General features: G+C 36.8%; 1 protein-coding gene across 10 annotated transcripts in view; it reads left to right on the forward strand.

Moving 5' to 3' along the window:
* Positions 1–13,640, forward strand: part of LOC106073711 (protein unc-13 homolog B-like) — a 370,504-nt gene that overhangs the window by 95,290 nt on the left and 261,574 nt on the right. The window contains exon 1 of one of the 10 annotated variants that reach the window (XM_056008532.1): positions 4,278–4,299. The exons of the other annotated variants lie outside the window; for them this stretch is intronic. The gene's annotated coding sequence lies outside the window, so the exon portion shown is untranslated. Of the gene's footprint in view, positions 1–4,277; positions 4,300–13,640 lie in introns of those variants that run through there. 10 annotated transcript variants of the gene reach the window in all.

Genomic DNA, 13,640 nt, shown 5'->3' on the forward strand with positions numbered 1-13,640 from the left:
CGTGTAAACACTGACCTGGGCCATACCTTGTACGGCTTTCATTTAAATCTACCCTTGTATACATTTTGGTATATATGCATTGGCAGTTTCGTGCGCAATCACTTAAATATTACTCATATGTAAATAATTTGGATGTTTCAATTTATGTGCCCGATTATGCTAATACAAATGCAGACACGTAGGATTTTGTATCTTTTTTTTTTTTATTTTCATTTGGGATTAAACACAGTTATCCGCTCTTGATTAACGTTATAATTTTTAAGATCCGACTTACATTATTTACGAACTAAAATGCAGTCACAAACACACACACACACACACACACAAAGAAACAAAAACAAAAAAACGAACAGGCAGCAGCAATGTGAGCCAATGTCAAGGTAATAGTTTGGATCTTGTAGAAAAAAAAAAGTATAAACTTTAAAGAAGAGATTTTGAGCGTTTTGAAATGAATAGTTGGAATAAGTAATGTCAAGGACACTCAATTGAAAGATCACTGTTGCCAACTCAATATCTCAAAGTTAGAAGTTGATCCTAGTAGATCCACGGACTTAATCACCACAAGTTAGTTGTTCCTTTAGTTGCGTTTTTATTAGCGTCACTGTCAGAGCCACATCTTCTACATTCAAATGACTTTGTGCTGCCGATGGATCAATTTAAAACTTCGCAGCGCTAAAAGTCAGAACCTCCATTCAACAACTTCAAATCAAATCCAATACCAAACTGTGCTCCATACAGACATGGTTTTCGACTCCCTGTATGTTCATAACAAGGGATCAAACTCGTGATTGTGACATTGTATCAAGTTATAATCTGTTATTTATTGGTATCTTCATTATCTTGTATCTTGTTTAAAATTCTTAAGATATAGTCTAGATATCTATATTAGATTTACTTAAAAAATATAAGCAAAGCTTAGAAAGTCTATCAAAAAACTTAAAGCAACTCTAAATTGAATACATAACTCAGTTATCGATACACTACTGCTGAGTAAGATGATGTTTTATCAATTGAATAATTCCAATGATATAGATCCAGGCTTTTAAATCTAGACTTAAAAGAAGATTACAAAATTTTCCTGAGCATTAATTTATTAATTATTAATGTATTATTTCTATCAATAAAGCCTTACATTAGGAAATGCCCGAAACCGATAGCGCTTTCAAGAACGCGATAGTCCTTTCAAAGCCGATGTTGGAGCTAGACCTAGGTCTCTAGCCAGATTTACATTTTTTTTATTGAAAAGTTATAGCAGTCCAACAATCTAGTAGTTCTTTTCTCAGTGATATACATCAACTGTTAAATTGATAGGGAACTCTCTAGAGCCGTTTTTGAGATCAGCCTTCCAGGTTCCTGGTTCTAGGTTCCATGAAGTTTTTACCTGAATAGAGGTATAGTAAAATGTGTACATTGTATAATACAATGATAATCAATGCTTTCTATATTCTATACTCCAGATTACCAAAAAACTAGCTGTTTATAGTTGCCCGTTATAGAGTGAAGTCTACAATGCCTCAAATACAATACAGCGCGTATCTTCGTCAAACCTGGAACTTGGATGCGGATCTCGAAAACGGCTTTAAAGCTTGGCTTCCGAACCTGGGCTCCTGGGTTCGAATTTCGTTGAATACTTGGATTTTGAATTTCTGGATTCTTAGCGCGTCCCTGAGTCCACCCAACTCTAATGGGTACCTAACTTTAGTTGGGGAAAGTAAAGGCGGTTGGTCGTTATGCTGGCCACATGACACCCTCTCGTTAACCGTTGGCTAAAGAAGCAGATGACCTTAACACCATCTGTACTATAGATCGCATGGTCTGACAGGGTTTCTTGACTAGTAGATTTATAAATTCGTTAACAAGGATTTTTTCTCTAGTTTTTTTTTTTTTTTTTTTTTTTTTTTGGGGGGGGGGTATTAGTTATTATTATTAAGAGAAAAACCAACGCTCTATTTGCAATGTGAAGGAAGTATTGTCTGTTTTTTTTAAAAAGTATTTGTTAATGTTTTTCTTGTTTTGGGTATAGTTAGTGGTGTATACACGTAACGTGTTTATTGGAGACTGTCACAATAAATTAAATAATATTCAAATAGTTGCCAACTAAATAAAAACGAATTGTTCTTAAAAATATCTCAATGCATTGCGATATATCTACATATTCGAATGCTCAAAAGGTGATTCTGCAGTGCTAAAGAGTGCACACAAATGTTCCTATGTATTTATTGTCAAAAGGCCTAACTTGTCAACTGTTTAGTCATTCTGTACACCGGATACACCAGTTATAGGTTTTTTCCCTCCATAACCAGCTTCTATGTATCGTTCTGTCTGTTGATGACTATTGATGGACATGCAAAAAGTAGATGAGAGATTCGACACGCGCTGTTGGTGTGATTTTAGTACGTTCCTCAAAGTAAACAAACTTAAATCATGAGTGTGTATGTCGTAATAGTAACTGCGTGTGTGTGTGTGTCTAGCAGCATGCCTGTAAAATATGAGTGTGTGTCTGTTGTATTTATAAACTCACAAGATTTGTGCTTTAAATGTGATCTCTGATATGAAAACTATACCAAGATACACCAGGCGCGATAGTTTTAAATATTAGGCGTAATTTTATATGTCTTGCCATTGTAAATGGCTTATCACTTATCATCGGGCTTATCTCGGAGTCTCACTATTGATTCACTGGGCCATATGTTACCTATACACAAGTTCATCTGCCCATGCGATGACAATGTGATCCTTCATCAATATTTGGTCAATACTTCTTTTTATGTTAGGCTGTTACTTCCATGGGCGTGTCCTCGACCAGAGCGATAAACAAGTGATACAAAACCGAGCTGGGTTGAAAAGCTTTTTTATCAACTTGTATTGATTTGGGCTGTATCAATTTAAAGCAGTGATTCTCAATTGTTTGTGCATTTTTTATGGCCACTTTTAGACGAAGAAGGTAAAAATATGATGTTAACTTGAATGTTAGAATCTTTTGTGCTTCACTTAAACATTTGATTTATTTGTATTTGATTTGTCGAAAATAACATGTCACATGTCACGTGGTGTTTGCATCAAGGTTTCCACAGAAATGTAAACAGGAAGTGCTTTATTTTTAATACCCATTGGTTTCTAGTAACTTATAGTTTCTATACAGAATAGGAAACAAGGTAGGGGAGACAATTACAAATGAATTTATTTAGTTTCCGCTACTAATTTTTTTCGGTTTGAAAAACTTGAAATAGAAGAGACACAAGGTTCTATCAGGGTCCATTCAGTCCATACATTAGAAGCTTTATGTTAAGTCTACTTTTGTTGATTAAGTAATGTTTCTGTTGCATTTAAAAGTCTATTATTGCTTAATAAATCTTTTCCAAGTTTCTACTTGAAGGATTAAATTATATTATTTCCTAAAGAGAAATTTTTACTTCACCTAGAAGAAGTATCTCCAGTATACAAAGTGGATATTTGGTCATTACAATGAACTTCTGACAACATTTAGACCTAATCACTACGCACAACCATTGTGACATAGCGAAGAACTTCTGATAATACTTAGAGGTTGTCACATGACACAACCATTGTAACATAGCGAAGAACTTCTGATAATACTTAGAGGTTGTCACATGACACAACCATTGTAACATAGCGAAGAACTTCTGATAATACTTAGAGGTTGTCACATGACACAACCATTGTAACATAGCGAAGAACTTCTGATAATATTTAGAGCAGGGGACCTCAACCTGTGTGTCGCGACCTCTTTGGGGGTCGATTTGACAATTTGTCAGGGGTCGCTTTTGTCCATCGAAACTATGGAATTTTTTTTTGTCCATTGTAACATGTAAAACTTGTCACATACCAAGTTTTTTCCATTGGAATTTACTAACTATATTGTTATTCCGAGGGTAGATGTTGAAGACAGCGGAATCTGAATTCATTTCGAACATTTTAATTGTCCAGCAGATATATTTTTATAGACTAAATTAATGTAGATTAATGAATAATGTTTCAATGCTTCTGGACTAACGTCTTCAAGATTCGGAATCAATCACACACTTAGGATGTTTGTGTAACACTTAAGTCTCTAATTACTGTTACTATGGGACATTCAATTATAATAAAAAATTGCTACATTTGTAATATATGAAATAAGCAATGTACGTTTTAGAAAAGGTTAAATAAGCATCCATAAATTTGAATTTTAATACCTTAACTCTGTTTAGAAATCCATAACGCATTGGATAACATGAACCTTGGATGAACTCCAAATGGTAGCAGGGGAGGAAAGCATGGACTCCCCGTAGTGCTCTGGTAAGAAACTTTTGTTGAACATAGTGCCTCAAAGCTCCCATTGAGTTCACTGACCCTTCAGTTGTCTCCCCGCAGCACTCTTGTAAGACATGCACCACTGTTTCCTCACCTGCCCCATTAGTTTAAGCAGGAAAAAAAAGCAGTGTGTCATTTGTAACGAAAATAATATTTACAATGCTTCCAACCGTATCTGCTCTCTATGAGGGAAATGACTGGCAAATACATAAAATAATTTCTGTGAAAGAACATTTGCACATGTATGTAGACAAAATTTCCTCCTACTTTCCAAATCTACTTCACATCCCAATTGCACTGGCCAGAAATCCAGTGAAAGTCAAAGTTAGATTTTGAGGAGACTGAAATAGTTGAACAGTGAAACATTTCTCTTTAATGACACACATCTGGATCAAGCGTTGCAGCCATGTTCTGATTTGTCTGTGTTACACCTTCTTCTTCCAATTGCAATAATATATTTATTTCTCTATACAGCCTGTTTGTTATGAAGTTTAAATACAGACAATTGTCACACGTGTGGAGTGTGAATAGGAAATACAAATGTAAATAAATACACATCATAAAGAAATGATTTCATTGATTCATAGTAGGATGATTAGGCCTCCAATTATACTTTTCTAACATCATACTTTGAAACAAATTGACTGATGGGGGTTAGGAATAAGTGAGGAATTGTACAAAAGGTTCGCCGAGCTAAAAAGGTTGAGAACCGCTGACTTAGAGGTAGTCACATGACACAACCATCGTAACATAAGGAAATATGCTCAGTACTAGTTTTACCAAATAAGCAGATAATTAATTTTCAGATAATTTATTCTAATTTTATTCAGGGATGCCCTAACTACGGCCCGTCGGCCATATCCGGCACAATACGAAATGTTATTCTTCTTTACGGAACGTCTTGCCCTTACAGCATAATGAAGCCGAGAGAATTTTGTGCCTTTCAATTCTGCGGGAGGGGGTGTCGGTGATAGGCCGGTGACGCATGTGTTGGAAAAGCCCTAGGGGTGATAAGAGGCTGGGCATACTGAGTAATCAAGAGACACAACTATATGTTTGTTAAAAGAACTGTATCTTTATCTAATTGAAAATAATTGTGATGTTATTGTTTTATCAAATTAGAAGTATCTTCCCTTAAGCACGTGTATGTCCATTATAATTACAAATGTTGATGCTTTTAATTCTCGCACTTAAACATGAAACAAAATTAATGTTTGTCTTTTTTTTTTTTCGAGACGAGTTAAGTCCCTTGGTATCGAGTGTGGATTAAGTATTGGTATCGATTTGAATGAATAAGAACGCCGAGTCTGTCACACGAACGTGTTGAAGCATGCTTGAGTTTAATTGTAGCTATATTTACTTTTTTAAAATGAAGCACATAAATAGAATTGAAACAAAATGGTTTTTATATGCTTTATGTTTTAGAATTTGGAAAAAAATACCAATGTGCTAATCTTTTACAAATGGTTCCACTACTGCTTTATAAAAACTGTATTTAAACAAAAACTCAACGCCAAATTTCCTGGAGACCTTTAGGACTGCTCCAGCCCCTTCACTTCATCAGTTCCTATATCCATGCCTCAAGCTAGTGCCAGTGGAGAACCATTCTGTTGTACTTGTATAGATGTCTCGATTGGATCAAAAGGAGTAGCCAAAGAAGTCTGATAGAAATGAACTGAAAAACATTTTGCTTTTATAAACCTTTCGAAATAATTCACGAAATCGACCTCTTAGTGTTACTTGTTGTAAAAGACTTGAAGAATTATATCCTGTAGGGTTACATGCAAACATCTTACGTGGGGGAAAAACAACCCATCTCTAGATCATTCAAGACATTAAAAGACACTCTAAGATTCTCCCCCCTGTCATCTTCAAATGTTTTGGTATTTGATATGAGTAGCCTCCCCATACCTATTTTTGTAATTTCAACGTACAATATTGGCATAATAACTAATGAATGTCTTACTGTTGACCAACTTCAAGCTTCAAATCAAGCACACAATTAAAAAGCAGAAATCACATTGGATAAAACACATCCTTCACATCGGATATCTAGATACAAATGGCTCCCCCCCCCCCCCAATCGAACAAAATGTATACGCGCCCTCCTTATCCAACTGAAAGAAGAGATCCTGTTTTAAAAAGGTTCCACTAAAAAGGGGTTACAGGTGTCAATACACATGTCCAATTAAGATTGACGAAGAACTAGGAAGCACTGGCCAATACCCCTGCAGAAATGCGTGATACATTTTGACTCCATATATATCTGGTGCACTTACATCTGTAATGGAAATAAATGTCGTAACATCGTCATCGTATTAAGTAAGGCGTCTTGTAGTGGACATTTTTTTTCACTAAAAGCGTCAATGTGTACGACAGACGGGAGAAATTCGACAATTCTGACAGAAGAAAGTCTAGAAGATTCGCGTTAGCGGAGTCGTTTCTGAAATGTCTTTAAAATAATTTTGAGGCGATATTTTTGCAGACGCCTCATACGAAAACGAGATCCTTTTGAAAGAGACTTAAAAGATGAAAAGACCTTTTTTTAATTTAAAATATTTAAATTTTGAAGCCTTGGTAATAATGTCTTTTTAATTGTTTTTTCTTTTTTCGTCCTTTGGAAAATACATTCACCGGGGCTTCATCTCCTCCCCGTTTGTCAGGACTTGACGCACCAGTTTGAGAAACGCCGTGATAGAAAATGGCACATTCATCTCTTCTGTCTCGAGTCTATCAAATTTCATCCAAAATCGAGAAGCTGGGATGACCTTTAACCCTCCACCCAAGGCCGCCGCTATTTTTTTGTCGGCTACGATCCATCCAGGGGCGGACTGGCTATATGGGCAAACGGGCAAATGCCCGGTGGGCCGGTACCAAATGGGCCGGTCTGGTAGCGACAAAGAAAAAAAATCAATGCAGACAACTTAAAAAAAACAAGATTACAAAGACAGTTTGTGTGGAAACACAAACTCAAAATCGGCCCCCGAAGTGGTCCACCCAGGCAGGCTTCAATATTTTTAGAAAGAACATCCAAATGAAATTATATCAAAGACAAATGAGAGATAAGAATGGAGAAAGAAGGTTGACAGATCTTGTGTAGTGCCCCAACGGTACAGCAGATCAAAGGATAGGTGCAAGTTAATGCAAAGTTAGATGTGAACCTGGCCTAACTAGTTCCCCTTTTAGACCTTGTGGTCTATAGGGCAGATGATGTAAAGTTCATCTGTTTTTGTGGCCTACGGTTAACGAGGTTGTCATGTAGCCATCACAACGACCAACCGCCTTTACTTTTCCCCAACTAATATCAGGTACCCATTGGAGCTGGGCGGACTCAGAGGCACCTAAGGATTCCGATGTTGAAAAATTCCAGTCTTCACCAGGATTCGAACCCGGGGCCCCCGGTTCGAAAGCCAAGCGCTTTACCGCTCAGCTACCGCGCCTCTCCTGGCCTAACTGAAGTCTTATTATAGATGTAATTGTTTTGAAAAGGATCAATCTCTTTTTTTTTTTTTTTAAGGAAACCTCAGAATTTGTGCTATTCAGTTTTAGCTTTATCATCATAGGAATTCTTGGGCCTTATGCCTCTTTTCTTTGCCTCTTACTCGAATGCTCAAAAAAAAAAAGGAAATATTTCCGCCATACAAAAAAATTGAACACGAAAATGACGTTTACAAGATTACTATTCTTTTTAATTTAGGTCTAAGTTATAATGCATACTAATTAGCTTTTTCTCTTTAAAAAACTGCTTGCATAACTGATTTTAAAAATTAGATTTTTTCGCTTTCAGAAAAAAAAAAGTAGCCGTTGCATCAGAACTTTGAATGGTCTAAAATATTGTGATGTCGGATTTTCAATATCTTTTCTAGTTTACGAGATCTAAACGGGACGGACGGACAGACGGACAGACATTTCGCACAAAACTAATAGCGTCTTTTCCCCTTTCGGGGGCCGCTAAAAAGTGACAGCAGCAAGACACAAAAGCCCGAACACGTTTTCTTGTTGTTGTTGTTTTTATTAAATTAATATTACAATTAATTTTGTTTGAAATTCAACAAGAATATAATTTTAAGAATTACACTATACACTGTACGTATTATCATTTGTAAAACGTTAGACCGTACTTTCTGCTATGCATGAGCGGCATGGCCTTCTACACTACTTTGATGTCTTCGAGACTGTGTTTGGCCTGATCATTTTGCTGGTCTGCATGGGCCTTTGATGGCACTCCTATTTTTGTTTGGCTCCTTCCCTCACCCGTTTTTTTGATGGCTCCATGAAAGTTAACGAAAAAGAGGGATGGGAGAGGATAAGTTAGAAAACATTGATATAACGCGGCAAAAGGGGAGACAATTAGCTCTTTAACAAAACACATAGACACAGCCGCGAAATTGCAAACCACCCAACTTATTCACAGCTCAATATGGGTATAAAGTTCTACTTTCTGCGATTTGAAAAGAAAAAATGGAAGTTTCTTGTTGTTTATTTGTAATAACGTAGATCTAAAAATACTACACTTAAGGCTTACAAAAAAAAATAATTATTTAATTAAAACATAAATCTAGATCTAAATCAATTTTATACCGTTGTGATTAACGGATAACTTATGCTTAGTATGAAGTCATTGATGATGAAAATAATTACAATAGTTTATATAGCGCTGTCACATCCGATATTTAATGAAACTAGATTTAGAATCATTTATCTTTTTAAATAATATATTCATATACAAATCTCGTTTTTTGAGAATGTACTAGGACTAAGCAAGAGCTTTTCACATTTAGAAGTACCTCTCTAACCGTTCTGCTTTCTCTTATTTTATAAAGGAATATATATAGTTCGTCCATCGTAGTTCGATTATGACCACTTTGTCATCCAGGGGGCTGAGGGCTTTGCACTGTGGTTTTATGTCTCCTCGTGTGGCTGGTGAGACCCATGTGAGCCCGGAATGTTCGGCCGCACACTAGGCAGGTTATTCCAGCTGGAGCTAGTGTCATTGACCTTGCTTTTCTTCTCTGGCGTTTTTTCTTCTGCCAGCTTTGTTCTCTTTTCCTCAGCAACCTGTGCGCCGGTTTTCACAGCGCGACGTCATGATGCTCTGTCATGTCTCCCAGATGGATGGGTCTATGCTGAACGCCTTCAGAGAAGCTTTGAGGGTGTCCCTGAAGCGTTTTCTTTGACCACCTTAAGAGCGCTTTCCTTCGCTTAGTTGGCCATACAAGAGTCGTTTAGGGATGCGGTGGTCTCCCATTCTGCATACGTGTCCTGCCGATCGCAGCTGGGACTGCATCAGGGTGTGTGGATGCTTTGCAGACCCGCTCTTTGAAGGACTTCAGTATCTGGTATTTTGTCTTGCCATTTCACATTCAGTAGGCCTATTTTTCACAGACATGTCATGTGGAAGTGATTCAGTTTCTTTGCATGTTAACTGTACACTATCCATGTTTCTGAGGCATAGAGCAATGTAGAGAAGGATGACGGCTTGATAGACTCCTAGTTTTGTATTTGTGGTGATACCACTTTAAACGAATGGGTTGTCAGGCAGGAAAATCAATGATTTAGCATATTTTAAGTCACAGATCAACATGCATGACTAGATTGACACGTGAAATGCGTAGAACCTAATTATTTTATTTTTTTGAAGAAACGTCTGTAATCTATTATAAGTAATATCAAAAAGTTTGAAACTCATTGAGGCTGCTATTGTAGTGTTTATAGTTTTCAGACTACATACATGTAGATTTATAAATAGAATACAGAATGTAAGCCTACGAAGGCATATAACCAGTTTTCGATGCGTTATCAAACTTTATATATTTTGAATAGAATTAGGCTTACACCTATGATAAAACACATGGGCGTAGCCGAGAGGGGAGGAATTTAAACCATCACTGGCCTCAGATCTCATTGTCTGAAAGGGAAACTTTACTTACTTCCCCGTGCAGCCAACGTAAGCAAACTACAGTCACCAAATTTTATGAGCGTACCTTAAAGTGGTTTTGTGGTTCCCCCCCCCCTTTTTACATTTTACCATTTTCTACCAGTCGCTGGACTCCAATGAATTTAAGATTTAGATTTGATTTTTTTAGCGGAAGAGTAGCAGGTTAATTGCACTGTAGATACCTCAGAATATGCATTTTTTAAAGCTTAAAATAACGGAAATAATGCTTGGATCCGGGGCGAGTGGGGGAGCTTGCGGCGCTCCCCTAGACTTCCTAGCTGTAGCTGTACCTTGGCGGTGTGTACTACCTTTCACTAATTATAGGAAGAGAGTATTCTAGAGTACAAAAAACGTTTAAAAGAATGAAAGATAAGAATGTAATGAAGATTAATTACATATACACACACTAATATATATATATATATATATATATATATATTTGTGGGCCGGTTTATATCGTAATGCCCGGGCCGAGTTTGATACCCAGTCCGCCCCTGGATCCATCCCATAATCTCCTATAGCACATATGATCAAGGCTTTACCTAAAATTTTAAGAGGCCGCTATCGACTAGTGGTTTTTGTAATCCACTATTAATCCAATCCAATAAGCCTGCATGCAGAGTTGATTCAGAGTACACACCGTAATTAAGTGAAGCTGGTAACCTGACACTTCCTGTGATCAGGTGATGTGATCCCACAGTTCAGCTTGCTCCAGGTGTTAACTCATTTTCGTGAACTTTGGAGCTGGTTCAGTATATTGCAGTCATTGAGACACATTTCCATGAAGTACAAAAGGCTCTAATTAAAATACTTGTTGCTAGGCAACATTAAAATGACGTCTTCTATGCTTTTGTCTTTATTATTTCAAGCCTAATGTTTGGTGCCAGATTCTTTATTGTGTTCCCCTATAAATGCCAGGAATATACCTCCCTCTTTGTAGTCTGTATGGTGGTTTATATTATAGTTTATATGTGCGTGCATACACTTATGTAACATCAACCAATAAATCATTTTTCTTCTTCTTCTTATATAATACAGACGTTACTTCAAAAAAGAAGATGATTACGTCCTACGCGTCATGCATTTAGTCATGCATATTAACCAATGACTTAAATTCTGCCAAGTCACTGGTTTTCCTGGCTAGCTCAGGCAACCCATTCCATGCTCTAATAGCACTAGGGAAGAAGGAGTATTTGTACAAATTTGTCCTAGCATATGGGACGAGGAATGTGCCTTTATCTTTGTGTCTTTCAGAGTATTTTATTAAATTTTGTTTTTGTATTTGAAGATTATGGTTCAGTGTTTTATGTATGATTGCTACTTTACTTTTGAGCCTTCTGTCCTGAAGGCTTTCTAAATTTAGTGATTTCACATCTGCACGAACATATCTTGCCAGTTAAGGAAATAATCCATGAAAGATAAAACATGGGTGTATAATAGAACACACATTTCACGAATATGCCCCCTGACCCCAATCATTATATCCGAGATTCTTTCCTAAATGAAAAGTTTCAAACTTCTCAAAACTTCCGAGTCCTAAACTTTAATAGTGCGTGGGTTTAATTAAACATTTTATTAATGAAATGTGTGTACAACAATGTAGTTTTTTTTATGCTCTATGTTTTAGTAAATCACTATTACAATCACAAAGAAAATATCTATCTATCTATCTATCTATCTATCTATCTATCTATCTATCTATCTATCTATCTATCTATCTATCTATCTATCTATCTATCTATCTGTCTGTCTGTCTGTCTGTCTGTCTGTCTGTCTATCTATCTATCTATCTATCTATCTATCTATCTATCTATCTATCTATCTGTCTGTCTGTCTGTCTGTCTGTCTGTCCGTCCGTCCGTCCGTCCGTCCGTCCGTCCATCCATCCATCCATCCATCTATCTATCTATCTATCTATCTATCTATCTATCTATCTATCTATCTGTCTGTCTGTCTGTCTATCTATCTATCTATCTATCTATCTATCTATCTATCTATCTATCTATCTGTCAGTCTATCTATCATGTGCATGTGCCTGTTCGTGTGGTGTGCGCTCTGGACTGTCATCATGATGATCACGGGCTCGAACTTATCTTATCTTATATGACTCAAAGTGTGATCTTGTTCAAACTCAAACCTTGACTCAGAGTAGACTGGTATTTAAAGCGTGATCTTGTTGAAACTCAAGCCTTGACTCAGAATAGACTGGGAATTTTAAGAATGATCTTGTCCAAACTCAAGCCTTGACTCAAAGAGGTTGTTGCCTTTGCTGTTCTTTGACAAACTCTTTTTTTTTAAATCTATAATATTTCACTGACGAATAAAAAAAATGAAAATAAAAACCATCTAATTAAACAAAATTGAAATCAAAGAGAAGTTGTTTGAGGGGCGGGGGTAGGATGAATGTGGTCTGGGAGCGCATTAAAAACGTGACTTTGATCACATTTCAGAAAGAGTGGACTTTTGTTTTTTTTTATTATTTCCTAATGGTTTGTGTTCCCACACCTAATGCAAGTTTGTGCTTCGTCTGTTTGTGTGTCAACACTGAGCAGATGGCGGCAAATAGTGTGGTACCGATCTGTTCCGACAAAACACTAAGTCGTCCATGTTTATCTACATCTGAAAATAAAAGATTAAATAAAAAGAGCCGATTGAGGGGGGGGGGGGTTAATACGTCTTCATATATTCTGTAATGTCACTGACCTCTATAAGAAACAAATAACAAATACATACAGATGAAACATTTCTTATATCCACCTGTATTAAAATAGTTAGTGAATTCTGCAAATGATACATGTGGTATAACGTACTAAATACTAAGGTATTCCTCTTCAAGTCATAATGCTAAAGTAGACCAAGGCTGCCTGGTCGTGTGGTAGGCGCTTTGGACTGTTGCTCGATTGTCTCAATGGTCCGGGGATCAAACCCCGCCGATCCTTCTGAAATTTGAAGGAACATTCGAAACCTGTATAACAACCCTCTGAAATCTGAAGGAACATTCGAAGTTTGTATAACAACCCTCTGAAATTCGAAGGAACATTTGAAACCTGTATAACAACTGTGATGAAGGCCTGTCTGCTTGTAGTTAACTGTTGATGCTTGTCAGATTATGACAGATTACTCTGCAAATGTATGAGTTTCTTGTTCGGGCGTATTCCAGTGCAATTAATTTACAACACAAACTGACAACATCGATTTAACAGTGAAGAGACGAGTCTGGAACTCCGTTGAACAGTTTAACAAATGTTTAATCCATGAAAAGGCCACATGTCTCTGTCGATAAAAATACGTCCTAACCCTATAGAATCCTATCACCAACTGATTTTCTGTCTCTAAGAAGCCTCCAACCCAACTAATCCCAAGCGTCACTAGTCAAGTTCAAAATGCG

The sequence above is a fragment of the Biomphalaria glabrata genome, chromosome 1 (assembly GCF_947242115.1).
Source record: "Biomphalaria glabrata chromosome 1, xgBioGlab47.1, whole genome shotgun sequence".
Classification (NCBI taxonomy): domain Eukaryota; kingdom Metazoa; phylum Mollusca; class Gastropoda; family Planorbidae; genus Biomphalaria; species Biomphalaria glabrata.